The 21,958-nt window shown below is 43.2% G+C and overlaps 1 protein-coding gene across 2 annotated transcripts in view; it reads right to left on the reverse strand.

The window, feature by feature from the left end:
- Positions 1–21,299, reverse strand: part of LOC107395960 (leucine-rich repeat and fibronectin type-III domain-containing protein 2) — a 178,144-nt gene extending 156,845 nt beyond the window's left edge. For both annotated transcript variants that reach the window (XM_070547103.1, XM_070547102.1), the window contains exon 1: positions 20,541–21,299. The gene's annotated coding sequence lies outside the window, so the exon portion shown is untranslated. The remainder of the gene's footprint in view (positions 1–20,540) is intronic.
- Positions 21,300–21,958: the final 659 nt, after the last annotated feature.

Raw genomic sequence — 21,958 nt, forward strand, 5'->3', positions numbered from 1 at the left:
ATCACAAAACAGAGGCTATATTGTTTGCTCCAAGCAGACATTGTGACTCCACTAACTGACTGTGGGTCATTTAGTGGCCAGCTGACTACATCGGTGACTAATATTGGTGTTAAACTGGATAGCGCCCTTAGTTTTGACACCCACATCAATGGAGTGATCTCCTCCTCCTTTTTCCGCCTTCGTCGGCTGGCAAAGATCAAACCATTTTTGTCACATCGTGATCTTGAGACGGTAGTCCATGCTTTTATTACGGTGCGACTGGACTACTGCAACTCTGTTTTATTCGGTGTGAGCAAGGGCTCAATAGCCAGGTTGCAAAAGGTGCAGCATGCTGTTGCCAGATTTTTAGAGGGCAGGCACAAGTATGACCACATTACTCCTGTCCTGGCTGCGCTTCATTGGCTGCCCATTGATGTAAGGATTTGTTTTAAAATACTCTTATTGGTTTTTAAAACTTTAAATGGTTTGGCCCCTCCTTACTTGGTGTCACTGCTTCAACCGCGTACCCCAGCACGGTCACTCCGCTCGGAGAACCTCGTGCTCCTCTCGGTCCCAAGATCGCGCCTAAAGACACGTGGTGATAGGGCCTTTGCTGTGGCAGGTCCTAAGCTTTGGAACAAGCTTCCTCTCAGCATAAGGGCCTCACCTCTGTTGAAGGTTTTTAAGGCAAGGCTAAAAACCTACTTTTATGATCTGTCTTTTAATCTTTCTAACTAGTTTTATTGTTTTACTTAAAGCAATCTGTGTACTCACTGTATTTTTTATCAGTATCTTGTGATACAATGTTTTTATTTTCTGGACTTAATGTTTTATGTTTTTACTTGATCTGTGTAGCGCCTTGGTGGCATCTTTTTTGCCTGTAAGGTGCTATTTATAAATAAAGTTGAGTTGAGTTGTGTCTCCATACAAAATCATCCCTTCCAGGACTTGGGTTGTGTCAGTAAGTGATGTCATCACTGATCAGCATAAAAGGTGTCCAGGGACATTAATTACAATAAAAAAGTTTTACTCTGATAAAGTATGCCGTACATCGTTTCCTGCAGGTGACGGGGATAGCAGCCATGTGATGTAAAAAGGGACGTTCAATGACCAGAAGAAGAATCGTTTTTTACAACACTCTATGGAATCTAATAGCGGCGTGGATTGTGGCATCCTGGGACCACCACATTCCCAGCATTGGGAGTTTAGAAACAATTGCAGCGTCACACTTCTGCTCATTTCCTTTTCCTTCCGTTGTGTTTCACTAGCAAATCATCCAATTTCACAAATGGTTTTGTTGGTGATGTCCCCTGATATCATTTCCCACCGAGTTACAACCAATCAGCATTAATTGACAAGTCCTGTCTAGAGACTCTACTGGGCCATTTCAGAGTACATACCCTTCCAGGTACTTGGGTGGTCCAAAAGGACCACTGTCTGGGACATTTCAGGGACCAGCCCAGTGATGTGGAGATACGTACAGACCATGAAGGTCCAGTAAAGTTACCTTGAAGTTCTGGTTTTGGAAATGGGCCTTTAGTCTTGTTCACAAGTGATAGAGTGAGAGGTGGACAAATGGTTAAAGTTTGTGTGTCCAGTCATGACAACAATGCTGAGCCAATGGAGTTTCCAGAATGTCTTTTGAGATTTTCCTCAAATAAAAGAGAAGTTTTTCTTTTATGGCAACAACTTCAAAATGAAAAAAGATGCACTAGATCTTCGTTAAAAACAGACACAGAGTCACCACAGACATCTGGAACCATTCCAGTTTCAGCGAGTTAGTAAGTGCAAGACATACGAGACAACTTTGGAGGGAAGGTTGGCAACCAAACTCGACATAAAATTCAAAAAAATTCAAACAGTTTGAGACACTTTGAGAGTAAATCAGATTAAGAATATTAGAGTGATGGTCTCAAACCCACATGACCCAGCCATGCATAAAACTCATTCAGTCTCTTTACTAATTAAAGTTTGATTCCAAATTGATTACATCTCGACTGGTCATAACCGAGTGAGACGCATCGTTTAGACGTAAAACAAGAGTGGAGCTGCCGCTCTTCCTTATCCTAAAGAGTCTGCTGAGGTCATCGTGGCTCCTCTTTTGGCTTTCCAGGTATGTCCTACTAAGAAAAGAACCCAAGGACAGATCCAAGCTCACTGGTGGGATTATATATGCTCTCTGACCTTTGGGTGCTTGGGAATCTCTTAAAGGTGCTTGAAATCCCAGAAAACACTTGGATTTAAAGCTGTACTTTCAAGGTTTTTCAAGTGATGTTACCAAAAAGGGTTGCTTCAAAACACGTCTTTAGAGATGAGGAGGGGAAATCATTTATTTGTTTATTTATTTTTGTTTGTTTGTGTGAAATCTATTATCATTGTGTGATGCTGGAAAATGCTTGAAAAACTCACCATGAACTTTAATTACCAGATTTCAGATTTATTGGCCAAGTAAAATTACATTTACAAGGAATTTGTCTTTGGTAGATGTTCGCTCTCTAAAACATACAACAACCACAATAAATGAGAATAAAAATACCTAAAAACACATAAGAAACTAAACCTAAAAACACCCATGAAACTATTTAAAAAGTGCTATAATTTGAGTTAGCAAAGGTGCAAAAACTCTTTTATTTTTGGTTATCTTGCTCCATTTTGAGTAAAATAACTAAATAATTTCAAACAAAACACTAATTTGCTCACATAAAATAAGTTTGATCCTTTCCTTTTTGTAAAACATCAAAAACATCAGGAGAAAAATAGGACAATGGTGTGAAAATGTAGATAAAAATAGAACTTTACAAAACATTTGATCTTAAATTCAAGATTTAAATAGATTTAGTGACTTTCTATAAAATGTATTTCAAAGCAGAAATGTAAATGAGGCTGTGTGCGTTGTAAAAGCTGCAGACATCTGTCCTACAGTCTTTGGTTCTTTACAAAAACAGCGTTTTAGTAACAGTACTTCAAATGTACGCATTTTACAGAAAGACATTTTAGAAAATTCCACCCAAACCCAACGACCTGCGTACATCATGAGGATTTCACGGCCCAGTTCATTTTAGCTGAACATCAACAAATAAAAAATATAATAAGCACAGCGATCATCAACGAGGACCTGACAGGAGCACGGTGGGATTAAAAGACCTGCCATCAGTTCACCAAGCATGTCATTGTGAAGGAACCTAAACTTTAAAGGCAAAACTGGGTTTTGAGTTCAAATCGCCTTTTAGTGCCGAAACTCTGGAAAACTGCTGATGTTGCTGTTTTTTCCTCCTCGGAGTTCCAGATCCATACCACTGAGCTCAAGGACAGCATGGAGCTCGTGTCCAGGTGCATTTCTGACGGATAAAATCGAACAGAGGCCCAGCATGAGAAGAATAATGTCTCTTCTGCAGCGCCCAAACAGCTTTGTTCTGGCCTTCAGAGCAGAATATCAAATTCCTGGTTTTTCCTCTTTCATATTCCTCTGAAACAAGCCCGCAGACCATGTCTGTTAGTGACTGACCTCTTAGGCTGACTTTGGGTGAGTCTTACTCCATAAGCCCATGAATAATAGCATCGACCAGACCATTTGTTTCCTGCTTGTTGTGACACAAAAGGACTGGTCGCTGCACACTTGGGTGTTTTCTTACCCCCAGATGATGTCTTTATTTTGCCTAGGGGCTCGGGAAGATAGGCTCCTCCAGCTCTTTTCCAGATTATAGATTCTTCTCAGCGGCGACATCCCCACAGAGCCTGAATGTTATCACTCCACAGCGGCATGAGGAGCTCTCCATTTAAGATCTCTGGAGCTAAACTGTTTTGGTTGCTAACCTTGGGGCTCGCTGCACACGAGTGAGGAAGACGAGCCTGCCTGCTGGTGCCGTTGTCATGTTTTCTGACAACTTCAGCAAAGCCTGTGTTTTCTTACACTTGAGTAGTGAAGAAGAGTGTGTGTGCATGTGTGTGTGTGTGTGTGTGTGTGTGTGTGTGTGTGTGTGTGTGTGTGTGTGTGTGTGTGTGTGTGTGTGTGTGTGTGTGTGTGTGTGTGTGTGTGTGTGTGTGTGTGTGTGTGTGTGTGTGTGTGTGTGTGTGGAATTTGTATGCAGAAGTCACAGAAAATGCAGGAGCTCTTACATTAGCTGTGGCACCATTTCATTACCTGCAGGTTTTGTTCCGCTCAGAGGTGCAGATTAATGGAAATGACAGCTGTCCTCCAGAGATGACCCAGTGGAAGCAAATAAAAACAGTCACATCTCCATCCCTTCTGAGTACAGAGCACCAAACGGGACAACATTAAGACTATTGAGCAACAAGTACAGGTCAGACGCTAACGTTTCCCTTCTGATGTCTGCTGACAGATGACTGACTGAGCTACTGCAGGTGGGAAATAAAACAAACTACGAATTTTAAATAAACTAACAGCTAACTAGCTCAAATGAAAACACATGATCCCCTTAAAAAGACCTCCAGCACAAACGTGTCCTTGGACATGTAAAGAATGGGTCGTTTACATCTTTCGTATGAACCATAAAATGTGAGATTCCATAGAATTATGAAATATCAGTCTGATGGATCTTTGAATATTTTAACCAGAAGATTGGAACTTTTTATTGCAGGGATTAAGCGACACTTCGTATTAACTCCAACGAAAGAGAGAGAGAGAGAGAGAGTCAGGTTTACAATAGTTAAGAAAATTATTTCTACACAGTTTAAACAAGACTAAATTCATAAATTTTAGTCATTATGAACTTTTGTTATTATAATCAATGAAATGTCACAAATCTGTATTCAAAGTTTTAGTAATGTTTACAGGATGAGGTCATCATTACACCAGACAAGAAGTAAGGTTAACATTAAGAATGCATGACACATAACTAACCTTGTCCCTAGACCCGGAGACTCTGCGTCTCAGAGCGTGTGTTTCTGAGGTTCTTGGTAAGTTTGGTCATCGATAACAGCGGGCATATAAACCAGCCGCTCTGCTTTCTCGTCAGTCGGGAGAGAAAGCTGGAGACTGGCCATCTCTTAGCAGATCTCTAGCTCAGAAAGATTTTGACTCGCTGTCAAAACCTTAAAGCTTTTTGCACCTGCAAACAACAAGATAGTCTTCCTGCAGAACAAAGCTGATTTGGCACAACTCCTTCAGAGTTATTTTAAGACGCGTGGTTTCCATCCATCTGTCGTGACCCGAGACATCTCTAGGACTGAAAGGACGGCACCTCGGTACTCTACAGCCCTCTGGTGCCAGCGGTCATCCGACCACTCTGACTTTCGGATCCAGCAAGAGGGTACCTCTACGGTAATGTACACACACAGATAGCGTCTGTATGCAGTTAGATAAATAACAGCTTATAGCTTATCTGCAAACCAAACTCTTTTACCCAGAATGCACCTCTCTGGAGATACGGAGATTCTGATTCATCTCATATTCACACACAGTTTTCAGACACCCATCTTTTAGTTCCATCCACTCACAGGATAATAGTTTAAGTTCGTCAAGTCTTCATCGTTTGTAAAATAAATTCTTATTTGTTTGTAAACACTGACTGGCTCTTGAGTCATAAACGAAGTGTGAACGGTCCCTTAATAATTAGAAGAATCCTAGAACCTTCTAATCAATCATCCTAAGACCAAGCAAGGTGATATTCTATAATTAATAGAGTATTACAGCTATTGGTCACAAGTGATGAGAATAGAAATAAATAGCGTTTAAAGGAATTTATTTAGCCTACATTACTATTTTCCATTACAATGCCATGTTGGTCTCACCTGCCTCTATAAACATTTTAAAAATGAATCAAAACCATCCATCAGTTTCTGTCAGTGTTCACTTTCAGGAATGATAAGCTGTTTTCAAAATGTTCCCACTTGTGACATCACAAACGGGGACCGCCTCTCAAGCACAGGAGAACAGCTGCTGTTGGAGGAGCTCTTCTCCAAGCCCCTCCTGGAAAATCAAGCTTCTCAGCCTATAGCAGCCAATTGGGTGCTGGGTGGGCGTGGCCAGCTCCCGCTTGTTTTACTTAAAGGGACCTTAAATAACTCCATCTGGCGGGTACTGAAGAAGAATAGAAGAGCTGAGATTGCTTATGTGATCATGATTTAGGTCAAAGAACTTCATGAACATGTTTTGTATTGACCACAGATATTAGAACGTAAAAAATAAAGTTATGATCTGTCTCCTCTAAAGTAACGCGATGAAGGAGCTGTTTCCGCCAAGGATTTAACCTCTTTCCACAGATGCCTCTGACACTCGAGTGCACGAGACAGCCTCGAGGTCATGCACTTGCTTCTAAACTGTTTACTTTCCAGCAACAGAAGAAAGAAGATGAAAATACTCGTTTCTTTTATTAAATCAAAGAACTCTATTTTTAATAAAGCTAATCAAAACAACTGTTAGTCAATAATAAGATGTTGACCGATCTGTGAAATCACAATGTTAGAATTAATATGTTTTAATAAGTAATATGACTTTAATCGAGTTCACTAGACACACTGACACACGTAATGAAAACAATCACATGACACATTGCTGTTGCTGATCCAATCAGAACCTTCCTAGTCTGAAGCATGGCAGAGTCTCTGTGGCGTTTATAAATCTGTCAGCTTTGATTCGTCCAGAATCAAAAACATCCAGATTAATAAAACCAGCTCCAACGCCATCTTAAGTTCAGTTCTCAAGATCTCACTGGAGTTCACCGCATGCTAAGCGGAGTATCGGACCGGCCATCCGGACTTCTCTTTTTAAGCTGAGAACCACCAAGCTGGAAACATCTGTTGTTTTCACCAACAAGCAACGGTGCCTTTCAGAATAAAAGCTGAACTCGCTGACCCAAGGAGGGTCCCCTTTTGACGCTGTGAACCACCTGTCCCTTTTACCTGGAGAAAATCCAAGCACTAGTCTGTCGTGCTGTGACGCTGTCCCACTGGCTCCAGTACCGAGAGGAGGGTCCGTGGACCTGGCATTCTGGATCCGTGACGGAGGTCTCACTGAGGGCATGTGTGGATGCGACAATATGGCGTCTCATGTGTTTATGACCACTCTGGTCAAACTCTGATCATAGTTAGCGCAAAACATCATCTCCCACTCAGACTTGCTTCTCCGGATACGAGAGTTCTGAATAACACTCATTTACACACACCATCCATCTCACACCTCATTCATTCCAGCTACATCCATCATTAGAGAGTTAATATTGTTAAATTGATTAAAATTATTTAGTAATAAATCATCTTGAACATTTGAAGGACTCTCTCTGCTCTTGTCTCTCAGTTAATACAAAGTGTTATCTAATCCCTGCATTCAAAAGCTCCAATCTTCTGATTAAATTACCCAGTGGTCCGTAAGATGGATTTCATACTCGACGTGAAATCTTAACGTCTCACGGTGCTTAATTACATGTAAATTACTATCATTACAGTATTTTGCTTCCTTATTTCTCAAACATAAACAGTTCTGTGTTTTATATTTTTTCTTCATGAAAAATCGAGTTAGAAATGAGGAGTTTGGGTGGAAAGCAGCTGCTTTCGCTGCTGATCACTCCCAGTTCTCAGGTTGGCAGACGCTCCTCCACCGTTCTCCTCTGAGGCCGTGATCCACGAAGCTGTGAATGATTGTAACAGGCAGGGAGACGTTACACCTCCAGCTTGCTGACAGGACGCCGAGTCATTGAGTCAGCTGAGAAAACGTTTGGAGGACGACAGTTTCCATGGACTTTAACCAGAAGGTGAAAACTCGGCAGGGTTGGAGAAAACGTTCAACCTTTACGTGCTCAGCTGCCCCGGAAGCTTGTTGAGCAGCAGCCTCCACTTCTACCACTTTTAAATGGCAAAAGTCAGCATCAACGGCCCACTGAAACGGGATCTCGACTGACTTCCGTAAGTGAACCCGCCATTAACCGACAGAAAAACAAAGTTCAGCAACAACAAACACAAAAACGTTTAAGTGGGAGAGAAGAAAGGGTCAGAGCTGAGCCGGAGCTCTCCAGGCTTTCATTTTGGGAATCAAACAAAAAGAAAGAACTTAAAAGAGTGGGAGGGAGGGGACGGGTTTGGCCTTTGTAACCGGACTCATGGTGTTATTTTCCTCTAATGTATTTAAAGTGCTTGGTTGTGATGGTAACCAGAGTCCAGACACAGCGCCGTCCATGCTGGTTCCATGATCACTGCACCAGAAAAATGTTCTCATGTTTCACATCCGCTGCTGCCCGTGTCCCCGCGGTCCCATCGGTCAGAGTCCCGACTTGTGTCTCACAAAGAGAGTCTGCGCCAGAGTCTCTGTAAAGCTCCACAATGGCTCTGCCCTCCAGAGTCTGCAGCTCTCTTTGATTCACTCCCGTGTCAAGAGCTCCCTGCAGCGACGGTGAAACAGGAAGTCACTTCAAAGCTCCGTCGGAGCGACGGCACGGCCACCTGGATACAGAACAGGCATCAAAACGCTCCGCGGGGCCAGTTCAGATGCTACCCGGAGGCTAGGTTCTGCCTGTCGTCTGGAGTGTGGATCCAAAGTGATGAATAAAACATCTGGAGGCAGACGAATAAAGTTTGTTTTAATGACAAAAGTGCAGGAAGTTGCTGGATGTAAATCCCGAGGCAGAGCGAGTGTCGTGGAGCTGAGACCGATGACCAAGATGCACATCAGGATGGTTGGTTACTCTTGCACATATAAGGGATGAGGTTGCAGGTTCACATCCTAGCTGTGGCCTTATTGAGTTGAGTTAGCATGTTCTTTCCATGCATGAGTGGGTTTTCCAGTTCAAATTCTGCTTTAAGGTCAGAAATCCTGGTTTATATTTCTGTTTGATTTGGTTTTACCTGCATGGACCCACCCACAGAGATACCAGTGTTTACTTTACAGGTGATCCTCAGTTGAACACATTTTTTTTACCTGTGTGAAGATGTATGGAGACACAATTTTGTAATTACATTTGATGAAATAGAAAATGTTTAGGTATGATCTCGCAAATTTCTGGCATGTAACAAAAAAGTGTGATTTTTTTTGCCCGAGAGGGTCGCCAGAAATCAAAAGGCTAGAATGATATCACAAAACCTTCAGTGTTTACAGATAATTTGGAAATTGTAATAGTTAAGAGTCCAAGTTTTAGAGGAAAATACATATCATGACTTTTTTCTTAATTTATAATAGTTCTATAGTCTATAATAAATATGTTCATGGTGTCCTTTGCACTTGATTCCTGTAACATAAAGAAATCTCAGCTTCATTCTTTTCAGGACCTTCCAGAATGAGTCATCGGCTCTGTCGCTTTAAGAAAACCAGCTGGAGCTGGCCACACCCACCCATCTCTCACTCACTCAGGCCAAGAAGCTCAGGGAAAAGAGAAGAGACACTGCTCTTCTTTCACCTGAGAGGTGGTTCTAGTCTAATTTTTCCGTTTGTGACATCACAAATGGGGAATTTTTGAAAGGGCTTGTTTTAGACACATAATTCCTCAAACCAAATATTGACTGAAAATTGAAGCCTTTTTTCCATGTTTGGGGTGTTTAGAGAGGCAGTAGATGCAAAAGGTTTACGGTTTAGGATTTCAAATCCTTTATTAGACCTTAAAATCTTCATCAAGTCAGATATTCAAACTTCTAATAGTTGACCCTAAAAGTAAAGTTTTAATAATAATAATAATAGTTCTGTTCATTACCTTTATCGACAGAACTTCTAGGTGCAGCCGTGGTGTGGAGTGTGTCGAGTTTGGTGGCAGGAGAATCTCGTCTCTGCTTTTTGCGGATGATGTGGTCCTCCTAGCTTCATCCAGCTCTGACCTTCAGCTCTTGCTGGGTAGGCTCGCGGCCGAGTGTGAAGCGGCTGCGATGAGGATCAGCACCTCCAAATCTGAGACCAAGGTTCTCGACCGGAAAAGGGTGGCTTGCCAACTCCGGGTCGGGAGAGAGGTCCTACCTCAAGTGGAGGAGTTTAAGTATCTCGGGGTCTTGTTCATGAGTGAGGGTAGGAGGGATCGGGAGATCGACAGGCGGATTGGTTCGGCGTCTGCAGTGATGCGGACGCTGAGCCGGTCTGTCGTGGTGAAGAGGGAGCTGAGCCAGAAAGCCAGGCTCGCAATTTAGCGGTCGATCTACGTCCCAATCCTCACCTATGGTCATGAGCTTTGGGTAATGACCGAAAGAACGAGATCGCGGATACAAGCGGCCGAAATGAGTTTCCTCCGTAGGGTGGCCGGGCTCAGCCTTAGAGATAGGGTGAGGAGCTCGGACATTCGGGAGGGACTCGGAGTAGAACCGCTGCTCCTCCAGATCGAAAGGAGTCAGTTGAGGTGGTTTGGGCATCTGGTCAGGATGCCTCCTGGACGCCTCCCCGGGGAGGTGTTTCGGGCATGTCCTGCCGGCAGGAGGCCCCCGGGTCGACCCAGGACACGTTGGAGAGGTTACATCTCCAATCTGGTCCGGGAACGCCTTGGGGTCCTGCCGGAGGAGCTGGTGGAGGTGGCCGGGGAGAGGACGGTCTGGAGCTCCCTAGTTGGGATGCTGCCCCCGCGACCCGGACCCGGATAAACGGAGGAAGACGACAATGACGTTATAATAATAATAATAATAATAATAATAATAATAATAATAAAAGCTTTTATCAAACATATCAGAATAATGTGGGTTGGAACATAAGATTAGGAGTTTGTGTTCTCAGAATAGTAAGGAGTAATTAAAAACAATAAAGCGCGGTTTATAGTGATTTAATTCTACAACCAAAGTGCCATGATGAGCGTTATATTGTTATTAAAGTGTGCAAACATCACGTTGTGCCGATGGCGCTGGCTTAGAAACTGTTCTCAGGTCTGTTTGCTGTGATGTTTCTGAAGTCTGAGTCCCTGAGAATATTTGGTGCAATTTTTCATTGAAAGAGACAAAGAAAAAAAATAAAACTAACTTCGTTTTTGACAGAAACCTGAAGTGCAGAAAGTAGCTCTGATGAAGTTGGCTTGCATTTTCCTGCTTGATGCTAAAAATAGATTCAATTGTCATGTTTTTTCCCTCCTAATTAAAATGTCTCTCCCCTTTTTTACTGTAGAAAATCTGGAAATAAAGAATAAACTATAAATATTAAGCATGCATCTCTGCTTTAAGACCAAATGTAATTCATGCAGAGTTACTCAGCTGTTTAGATATAAATTAGTTAATCTAATGTTCTGATTACATAATCTACTTCTAATCAACATAATAATATGGGTTAGTGTTCAAATGAAGCCAAATGAGGGATAAATAAATCCCCAGAATGATTAAAACATGAGTAAAGCAGAACATAACTGCATATATTTAGCCTCACAAGGCACATGTTAGTGTCAAACCGTTATTTTTGGATAAAATTTACATTAAATTTACATGTTCCCATGGTTTTAGCGCTGGGATCTGATGGAATCCATATGAAAGCAAAGCTATGGAAGCTTTTGACTTGGAAAACGCCTCCAGGGTTTCTCTTTTCAGCTGGTAGAGAGCTCTGAATCCCACACAAGAGGCTTTGGAGGCAGCTGGTGCAGAAAAAAAGAGAATTAAAACTAAAGATGAAAAAGCTGCAGCCCTTTTTGATGCGGAAAGCCTAAGTTTCCAATCATGCTTTTTTTAAAAATGCTCGGTGGTTCTTTGTCCTTTTTTATGCTTCTGAATCACAACGAGTGCCCTTTATGGTTGAAATCCAGAATTTTCTTCTGAAAATCACCAAGGATGCTCCTGAAAACGGCTCATCTGGATTAAAAATGGACTAAATATTTAAAATTTGGAGTATAAACTCATTTATTTGTTTCATGATTTCTTAGTGAAAATTTAAACATTTTGTCTCCCATTAAATGTAAAAATTGTTTTCCTAATAACGTGAAAACCTGAGTAATGTTCAACCAGACTGAGCAGGAAACCCGCTCTATATCCTGATTTCCCCAGAGGGAACATTCACATACAGATTAATTTAGTCCTGGTTTAGAGATTAAAGATTACAAGTATCAGGGATGAAAACTCAGCGTGAGTCCATAAAATGAATGTTTATAAAATAGAAAGATCATTGCTACTGAAACAGGAGTTTAAGAAGAGCAACCACAGATTATAATCTAACTTTCTAAATTGGATGTTTCTGAATCCTGGAATTAGACACAAACAGAGCTAATCTGATGTTTATCAGCATTTATTGCTGAGAAAATAGCAAACGGATGTTATAAGAAATCCCAAGAAGGTAAACAAATCCACCCGTCAGGTGAAAGTCCGGGAAAATAATCAGATTGAGCCACTAAAACCGCAGTATTCTGCTTTTTTAAATGTCTATTTTTGTTTTTGTGTAAAACTCGTGTTTCTGATTGGATAGAAAGTAGAACATAGATTATTATTTATCCAGATTTCAGCGAAATTCCCTCCACTTCCTGTTTCAAATCATCCATAAAACAGAGAAGATAATAAAGAAAGGAAATGTTAAATCAAATGTTTATTTTAAAACAGACAAAACAAATCTCTGTAGAAACTTTAAGATGATTTTGGGCTCATTTGTGTTTATTTTTGAATGATGACTCTCACTCATTGTGGCTTTCTGATCATCCTCTGTTTAATTTCAGCTAAAATGACACCAAAGTGTTTCCTGCCAGCATTTAAACCCTTGCCTGAACATCACTGTTGTATTTTACAGGTAATTACACCATTTCCATGGAGTTAGTGTATAAATAATTCCTGCAACAGGGATGACATTTCCACCAAAATAAGAGTAAAGCACAACAATAACGAAAGCACAAAGCTTAATGAGTTCTTGTGGCGCGGATTATAGCGAAAGTCAAGAGATTGGAGCCATTTTTTTATGTTTATGTTTATGTTTATGTATTTAGCAGACGCTTTTGTCCAAAGCAACTTACACGTGATAATCGGCATGTTGCCCTTGAGGCTAACAACAACAACAACAACCTGACATCAGTCATGGAGAGGAGGGAACAAGGAGTGGACAGTAGAGCGGGGGGATGGGTGCAGGGAGGGTGCTAGTTTAGAAGATGCTCTCTGAAGAGCAGGGTCTTCAGGAGTTTCTTGAAAATTGAAAAGGAAGCCCCTGTTCTGGTAGTGCTTGGAAGGTCATTCCACATTTGTGGAACGATGCATGAGAAGAGTCTGGATTGTCCTGAGCGTGGTGTAGGCACTGCTAGCCGACCATCCTGTGATGACCGGAGCGGCCGGGCCGAGACGTAAGCCTTTGCAAGAGGATTCAGGAAGATGGGAGCCGTACCATCTCGGACTTTGTATGCTAGTGTTAGCTATTTGAATTTGATGCGTGCTGCTAGCGGTAGCCAGTGGAGCTCAATGAACAGAGGGGTGACGTGTGCTCTTTTTGGCTGATTGAAGACCAGACGCGCCGCTGTGTTCTGGACCATTTGAAGAGGTCTCACAGTCCAGGCTGGAAGACCAGTTAGAAGGGCGTTGCAGTAATGGAGGCGGGAGACGACAGTAGATTGCACCAGGAGCTGGGTGGCATGTTGTGTTAGGTATGGTCTGATCTTTCGTATGTTATACAGCGCAAAGCGGCACGAACGAGCAACAGAGGAACATGATCTTTAAAGGTCAGGTGTTCATCAATCACAACACCCAGATTTCAAACTACCTTTGAAGGAGCCAGAGATAGGAAGTCATTCTGGATTTTTGACTTTTAGCTCACAATCTGGCTGCTCTGGTCCTAAAGGGCCACAGCACTCCTCACTGAACAGGTGGAAATGGTTTTTGATTGGTTTAACATCAAACGCTTGCAGGACTGTCACCCTAGGACCGGGAATGCCAAACATCCTGTTGGATGTGGGTTCTGCAAACAGGAAGGGATCATTATTTAGTTTTTGCAATGAAACCCTTGAAAATGTTAGAAAAATCCCTTTTAGAAGTCCTCTACGGGCTCCACGTGAAGATTATTCATCTGTGCAGTGAAATTAATACAAAGCATAAGGAGAAAGTTTAGGATGATATCATGTCAGCATAAAACCAGGAGGCACAGATGATTTATTGGGTCATTAAATGAAAAAAAAACATTTTTGTGGAAATCAGAACGTTGGAAAACAGATAAAAAAGTAAAGACATTCAATAAATTACTTTCTACCTGCTTTGTAATTCTCTCATTAAAATACTTTAATGCTGATAATTTCCTGAACTAGAACGTTTTAAAATGATGTCCATTGAGTTCCCTCTTTGTTTTTGATTGTTTTCTACATAAACTAAACACAAATCTGACATTCGTGCAAAAGACGAAGGAAATGTATCCTTCTGGGGTCAAATGATGGACTTTGTTTGAATCCAGAGCAACACCAGAACATCTGGTCTGAGCTCGCTGCAGCCTCACTTCCCCTTTTCTGCTGAACAACCATCTGCATCCTGTTAGACTTTATAAGAGCCGTGTGGCCAAGAAGCTGAATCAGATGACCCAGCCTCCACAACCACTGACCTTAATCCCTCTGCGAGGGTTCTGAATGAGTTCAACCAGAGAGGGAAGGAAAACCACGAGCTCAGCGTGTGTGGGAACAGAGATCTGATATCTGAGCAGGCAAACATCTGTGACCTGAACGGAGTTTAGAAATGATAAAATAGAAGAAGAAGAGGGAAATCGGAGGGATCTGCCCTGATTCGGCTCCAGCTGGCTGATATCCATGGTGCACAAACACAAACTAAAGGGTGACTGGGGGACAACAGCAGCAGGGAAACGTCTCCCTGTAATCCTCCGCCATCCGAGGTGAAGAAGCACACGCAAACGCTCCGCAGCTGTGCCGATGAGCTTCACCGTGGATCCGTAATTCGTGAGCAGACCAAACGGCAGCACGTCAGATCCTCCCAGCCTTTCATTTAGATGTATTTATGTCTTCTCCATGCAGCCGCCTTCCTGCTGGTGAAGGCGAGTCAGTGCAGCCGTGTTGTCACCCCCACAAAACGACTTTCACAGACGCCACCGAGGCTTTCAGGAGAAATCCCCGAGTTATCCCCACTTAATCTTGAACAGCAATTGCCTTTCCATGCATGCTGCATAAAACAGCCCTCTCACATGATTTCCTTTGCAAAACAACAACTTTGGAGCTTTCTCTTCTGTGCATGCCGCGCTGCTCCCCAAGGTAAAGCTGCCCTACTTCTGTGAGTGTCCTCAGCATCCATCTGCCGCAGCCGTAAATTGCGTTCGCCTGCAATTGCAGGTTATCTCATCTGTCAAAGCAGCCCTATCAATTCCAGCGAGCAGTCTCAACAGACGGCATTAACCCTCCAGCATCATCCTGGCAGCAGACACTGAGGGACAATAAATGCTACTGATACGGTCGTATCAGATGAGCAGAGCTCACACTAATGTTGTGACTGATTGTGGTGAGCAGCGTGCATACCAATGAACACGAGGTGATGATTAATTAAAGGATCTCTCATGTTGTTTTCTGGCTGAAATAACACGATAATCTACTTAAAGGACAACAGGCTGCGTTTAGATAACATACGATGTTTAAATTTAGCACAAATAAGAACTGCAGGAGCAGCTCAGCGTGATGTGAACGTGTGAGTTTCTGTTCTCATGACAACCATCAAAAGGTAATTCATTAAAAAAACAGATGAAAGTTGAGATGTATTAGGATTATATCATAATACGGGGAAAAAAGTCTACGTAAGAACGATAAGAAGTCTTTAGATGGATTTAAAAATCACATTTATTCATATCAAAGAATCTTTAGAAGCTTCTGATTGGACATTTCAAGCTGAAAAGTTCACGCAGGAACTTTAAATCTAAGTTTCTACAGCGCGGGTTCTGATTCAAACACAAACCAGAGAGTGTTTCCTACGTTATATAAACGTAGAGAGCAAAACGAAACCACTCATTTCTGACCGGTGAACATCTGGACCAGTGGTTCCCAAAGCTGGGGTCACCAAAAAATAAAATTAACTCCTAAAGCTACGTTTCTGGCATAGCTGTAACAAACTCAACCAAGCTGGCACAAATGTAAATAAGTGACCATGAGCTGAAGCGTTTTACTTTAAGCATGTTTGTGTTGTCAAAGAGAGACGTTCGGGTCGCACGTCTCGTTGTTGGGTGGGTCTGAAGATGCAACGTTTGGGAAACACACCTCCTCCACTTGGCGTTTCCAGAACACCGTAAATCCTCTAATACAGGCCCGGGCCTGTATTTGACTCAAGCTCATCAAGCTCCAGGCCTTTATTGGAAGGAGGGCCAGTATTAGAGGCAGGCCTCTATTTCTATTTGCGCAAAATGAACTAATTGTTCGCTGGAGTTTTTGACAATTAAAACCGCGCCCACATTTTCAAAGTTAAACGCATTTCTTTTAACAACGGTAGTTTCTGCTTCAGCCCTCTCCCCCCTCCCCCTGTGCAGAAGCCGCAAACTCACTGATGCGCCTGCAGCCTCTCGGAGTTCCTGCTGCTCTAAACATTAAAATAATTATTTCATTTTCTGTTCCTCACTTCTGATTACCTTCAATGGTGTCTGTTTGTTGCAACCAGCAGGTACAAAAACTAACTTGTTTTTATTTGACTATTTTTCTGTCCTGCCTGTTTATTATCTTCCTGCATCTCCTCTCAATCCTAAAGAAAAACTGCTGCCTGGCTTCATATATATTCACCTCATGAGTTACCTTTGAACTGCAGTTCTAAAAGATCTACCGACCGCTAAAACAGCGGAGCGCTCGCTGTTTGGCGGCCGTATCAGTGATCAGTGCGTCGGAGGACAAGGTGATGCCCGCAGCGCCCCGCTCCACAGCATGCAGCGAAACGCATCAGGCGCAAATAAAAGACAGAAAACATCAAAGGAAATGAACTGACATGAACGATCGCGTGTCAGTACCTACGGTCTGGCACAGCACGTTGCTGATCACAGAGAATGTGATCATACGATAATTCAATAGGGAGCGTGGTTTCACAGACGCGGAAGTGAGAGCGTCGGTGAAACGCCGGCTGCTCTAGGAAACCCCCGAGCTTTCGAGCGTCAACGAAGTGACACGGAAATGCCGGGCTTTCCAGAAGTAAGTAAGATAACTTACTATGAGCTGATAGTTCGTTGGATTGATCGGTAGGTTGGAAACTCTGATCATGAATCTGAAGAAACGATGACTGAGTGGTGAGCTGGAAAGGCGACCTCTGTTTATAGCCGCGGTTTGTGACGTAGGTGCGACGTGAAGGGAATCCCCACGAGGGGCATGCTGGGAGTCCCTACTTCGCGGATTTTCACCTATCGCGGCCAGGTCTGGAACGCATCTACCGCGATAAACGAGGGATCACTGTAGTTCATTAACCCCCTACTGCTGCTCTCCAGAGTGTTCTGCAGCATAATCAGCACGTTCTCTTTGAACTTGATAGTGTAATGACCTGGCTGGGGTTGTAAGCCAGGTGCATTCTGGGTATTGTGTTATATGTGTTTCCTATCGTTCTGCTAGTTCCTATGTGCTGATTTGCGTGTTGTGTGAGTGTTATGTAAGCCACAGCGAAGGTGATGTGTGTTCTGTGGAGCAGGTTGAATTAGCATGGTTAACTGACACCGTGACCATGTGTGGTAGGAGCGTGATAGAGGATCGTGTCTGTAGCGTAACAAAGCGTTGAAGAAAAAGCCTAATAAAGGTCTGCGTGAACCCCTACTGCCTCCTGCTGGTTGATTTGTGGACTATAACCCTGCCGCTGGGACGTTTGTACTTGCTTGTTACCACATTCCATCCGGCCACAATAAGAGACCGGCCATTATTTACCTCCGCTGACTCCGACACCGGCCAAAATTGGAGACCCGGCCTTTAATTGAATACCGGCCTGTATTAGAGGATTTACGGCATGTTTGATTTTTGCCCTCTTTTATGTTGAATTTATTTCACAGTTTTCATTGGTTCACTCAATCCATCCACTCAATCCAATTGTGTTTCACACATTTGTCCTGTACCAGAATGTTTCTTCTATCTTGTAATTTGTATTTTGTAATTTGAATTGCTTTTATTGTTGATTTATTCAATATATTATCCTACAACTGTACCATGTTCAGCGCTTTGGGTTTCCTGACAGGGTTGCGGAAGGTGCTTTATAAATAAAGCTTTGATTGATTGATTGATTGAATCGATCCAGTCTGATCTACATCACTACCGGGAGTATTCAAGAGCCAAACGGTGAATCAGCAGGACATGTAAAAATACAAAAAGCCATTCAAGCTAAAGTCATTTAGTCCAAATATCATGAAAATGTTGCAGCAACAAAAGAGAAGCTAACGGGACAGGCGTGCTGTTTTTAAGCTTGTTTTGATTAAATACTTCATAAAGAGATGCTTGAAAGAGTTTGTGCTAAATCGATTAAACGTGTAATGTAACCTTTAAAATAAAACAGGTGTGTGATCAGGGAAGCTTTTCAAGAATGATTCCCAACAAACACTAGCTGATTAGCGTGTGCTAGTAGCCTTTAGCTGCTCAGTATTTAAATGAGGGGTTTTGTCACTGTCAAGGTGTCTGGGCGAGGCCAGGAGCCTTGTTTTGAGGACGCTGTCCTTCCTTGGTCAGAGAAAATGGTTAAATGGAACAGACCTGCATCACGTGACACGGGAGGAGACATTAGATTTCATACGTATAAGTTTCAATATACGAGCCTTTTACTTTTTAATGTGTGTGCATATTGGTTAAATTAAGTACGTAAGTGAGTTGCTACCTGCTAGCCACCAAAGCTGCAACTAACCAACCGCAGATAACTGCTTTGGATATTAAAAACAACAGTTTAGATAGCTACAATTACCTGACTTACATTTAAACTTGAAAATTGTCCCCGAAGTAGCTGCCGGCTTCTGATCCGCCGTCCTTTTGAAAATACTGCGGTGTATTCTGGGAAATTTTTGACCAAGGCTAGGCTACAGACACCTCCCATTTATCCTTGCTCAGCTAGCTAAACGGCTAACAAACGTAGCACACACGCCTCGGTAGAACATGAACACTGGAACACACCGTGGCGGCTCCTGATGACGTATATCCTATGCAACCGGGGTGGGGCCAATACATCAAGGCAAGGTTCCTTGGCATTGAAAAACACCCTTAGAGTTACAGGTAGAGGCCAACAGCAAAACCCAAAATTCATAATCAACTAAAAAGCCAAGTTTCCCCCAGTGAGTGTTTCAAACTAAAGCAAAACTAAAACTGTGTTGTGATGAATTAACCAAATGCTGCGTTTCCTAGTAAAACCTTCAACAGAACAAGGCTAAAGTGATTGTTATGTTCTGTTAGCTTGCTAACCTGACATGAGAGTCTGATTCTAACAAAATGAAACCATGTTAAGCCCAAGAGAAGAGCCAAAGACTTGCTGTATGCCATGTTTCTCCGGTGGTTGATATTTATCTAGTAAACTCAGGGGAACGTGTGCTAAATGGTGCTTGTCACTGAAACAAATGCTGGATAAACAACCAGATAGGCCTTTCAGATGAGAAATAACAGAAGCTCTTTTCCAGTGATTGTGTAGTTATCCCAGAGCAGAGGTTCCACATGTCTCAGCTAGAGAGAACAAGCGCTGGTTGATAAACATGTGCCTTGGGTCAGCTGGTGAAAAAAAACCCGCAACAACAAAACGCTAAATGCTCAAAACTCAAAAACTGTGGTAAAATATTACCAATATTTTTTGCATTTGACTGAAATTCAATAGACCACCATAAGACTGCAGCCTTGGTGTTTTCTGGCCTTTAGTGGGATCCCAACCTCAACGTTGGCACCCAACCGGAATTTAATTTCTGCAAAAATAAACATTAATTTTATTTATGGGAAAAGAGGCTAAAATTGTAAGAATTTTCACAAATTAGGCTGCAAACAAGCTTGAAAGAGGATTAGATGTTGGGGGTTCTCCTGTTTCCATGTTGGCTGTAACCCTCTGAGAGCCCAGATTAAAAGCTCCCTCACTCTATGTGCTGCTGCTGAAAGCCTCACGGTGGGGGTTAGTCGGAGCCAGCAGCCGCAGATGTGATGAAAGCCCCAGTGAGGGAGCGGAAACCGCAGTTCCATGCGCTGTCCATGGTGCTGAACAGTATCCGCCGCCCCCCCGGCCGGGCTCTGCCTCCGGACCGGGATTTCTAAACGCCGCCGTGTAATCCACCAGAGGGAGGTGGTGATTACAGTAGGTGGTGGCGTTAGAGCCTCTCGGCGGCCATTGAGCCCCTAACCAGGTGTTGTTTGGAGAGGTGAAGGGAGTTTCATAACGCGATCAGCCCCCCCCCCCCCCCCCCCCCCCCCCACACACACACACACACACACACTCCACACACACACACATTTATAAATCCTCCTCTTTTCCACCTTTCACAGCAAACAGACTCAGACGAGGAGCTTTCCAGAAACAAATAAACATTTTCAAACAAATCCAGCCTCGCTTCCTGTGAATACGCCTGTTGTGATTAGCCGGACAGCTCCGGCGGTGATGAGATTACTTCCTGTAATTGTCCAGGAGACTGAGTCACCCTTCATCCAATAAACACCCCACCTGTCAGTAGAATCCAACCCCGCTGCTCCCAGATCAAAATCCGCGCACTTTACAACAGCAAACACCAAACAGCAGCGCTAAAAAAACGCTCAACCCGCATCTAATCTCTGGGGAGCCGCAGCCGCTTCACATATCAGACACTTGGGGTGTTTTCTTACCTGCACCGCCGGACAGTTATCCATGATGAGGGCTCTCAACCCAAAGCCGCTCCCTTCTTATTCATCCACTAAATCCAGGACAGCAAAACCAGCTGCCTCCCGAGCCGCATTTCGCGTCTCCCGTCGCACTTGACGGCTTTTTTTCTGCTCCAAACCCGCAGATACTGCGTTAAACCTGCGCTTCAGCCGGGAGCCAAGCGATGACACGGAGCTTCACAGCATTATTTGTTAGTTTCCCCCTTCAAGTAGAAATAACCAGCTCGCTGCAGCGTGGGCTTGTCTGTAGGGTTCCGCGTTGGAGTGCCGCTACATGGCACAGGCGCTCCTCCGTCTGGTCCCCGCAGTGCTGTAGTGACTCTTGTCCTTGGAATGGTGCGAATCTCCAAAGTAGTTATCCAAACCGAAAAAATGTTGTGTTAAAAAGAAGAAAAGGGTCAATAAATCCAAAAGGAAAAGTTCTGAGTTTGTCTTTTTCGAGACGAACTTACTGATCCAAGAGCGCGTAGATGGAGAGCTGCGAAGTCTCTGCGCCAGAATGGCTGCAATGGAGGCGCGAACAACCCTAGATGGCACAAAAACCACGAAGTATCACGAGCCCGCCGAGAGGAGGGCTGACGGCGGGCAGGTCAGTCGGAGTTACGCGCCTTTTACGCAAACAAACGCGCACAGGAGTGAAACCGAGGCGTTGCTTGTGCCTAACGAGCCACTTTGGGAAGGTTCGCAGGGAATACCGCGGTGTCTGCGGCGGATTAAGGACCTACCTGGGATTAGCGCCGTCCACAGCAGCACAGTGACCTATCAGAGCGCGTTTGTAGTTGATGTTTAAGTCAAATTTAGGCAAACCGGGTCAATTCCTGTTAGAAATGATTTGTTTTAGCTTCTGACATAAACCCGAGTTGTTAAATATGACTCCGTCTGGGTGATGGACCTGCTTTACACCATTTCAAATGAATTCAAATTCCTTAAATTTGTTACAGATGTTTAAAAACAAATTGTCCTGATCCCTCGGAGCCTTGTAGCTTTTAGGGGTATGTCTGCTCCAACGCACCTGGTTTGAATCAATCAGTGATCCACAGACTTTGCAGATGAAGATGCTAACAGTTGAATCAGGTGTGCCGGAGCAAAAAACAACTAAAACCTGCATCATATTGGCCCCCAGGGACCAGGACTAGACGCCATTACTGACTGACCGAACACTGACGTGTGATTTTGTTGCAGGATGCAGAAACTGAGTCAGATCAGAAAGTTTGAATTCATGTAGCTATCAAAGCTACAGTTTATTTCTATAAACATGGGGTCATTTAACAAAATCTGTGCCAAAATATGCAAATGCAGAATGTTAAAAATTAGGTAAACGTTTAGTTATTCTAAAGAAACAAGCAGGTACATATCAGCCAGCTGTGTTTTCACTCGCAGCT

The sequence above is a fragment of the Nothobranchius furzeri genome, chromosome 18, assembly GCF_043380555.1.
Source record: "Nothobranchius furzeri strain GRZ-AD chromosome 18, NfurGRZ-RIMD1, whole genome shotgun sequence".
Classification (NCBI taxonomy): Eukaryota; Metazoa; Chordata; class Actinopteri; order Cyprinodontiformes; family Nothobranchiidae; genus Nothobranchius; species Nothobranchius furzeri.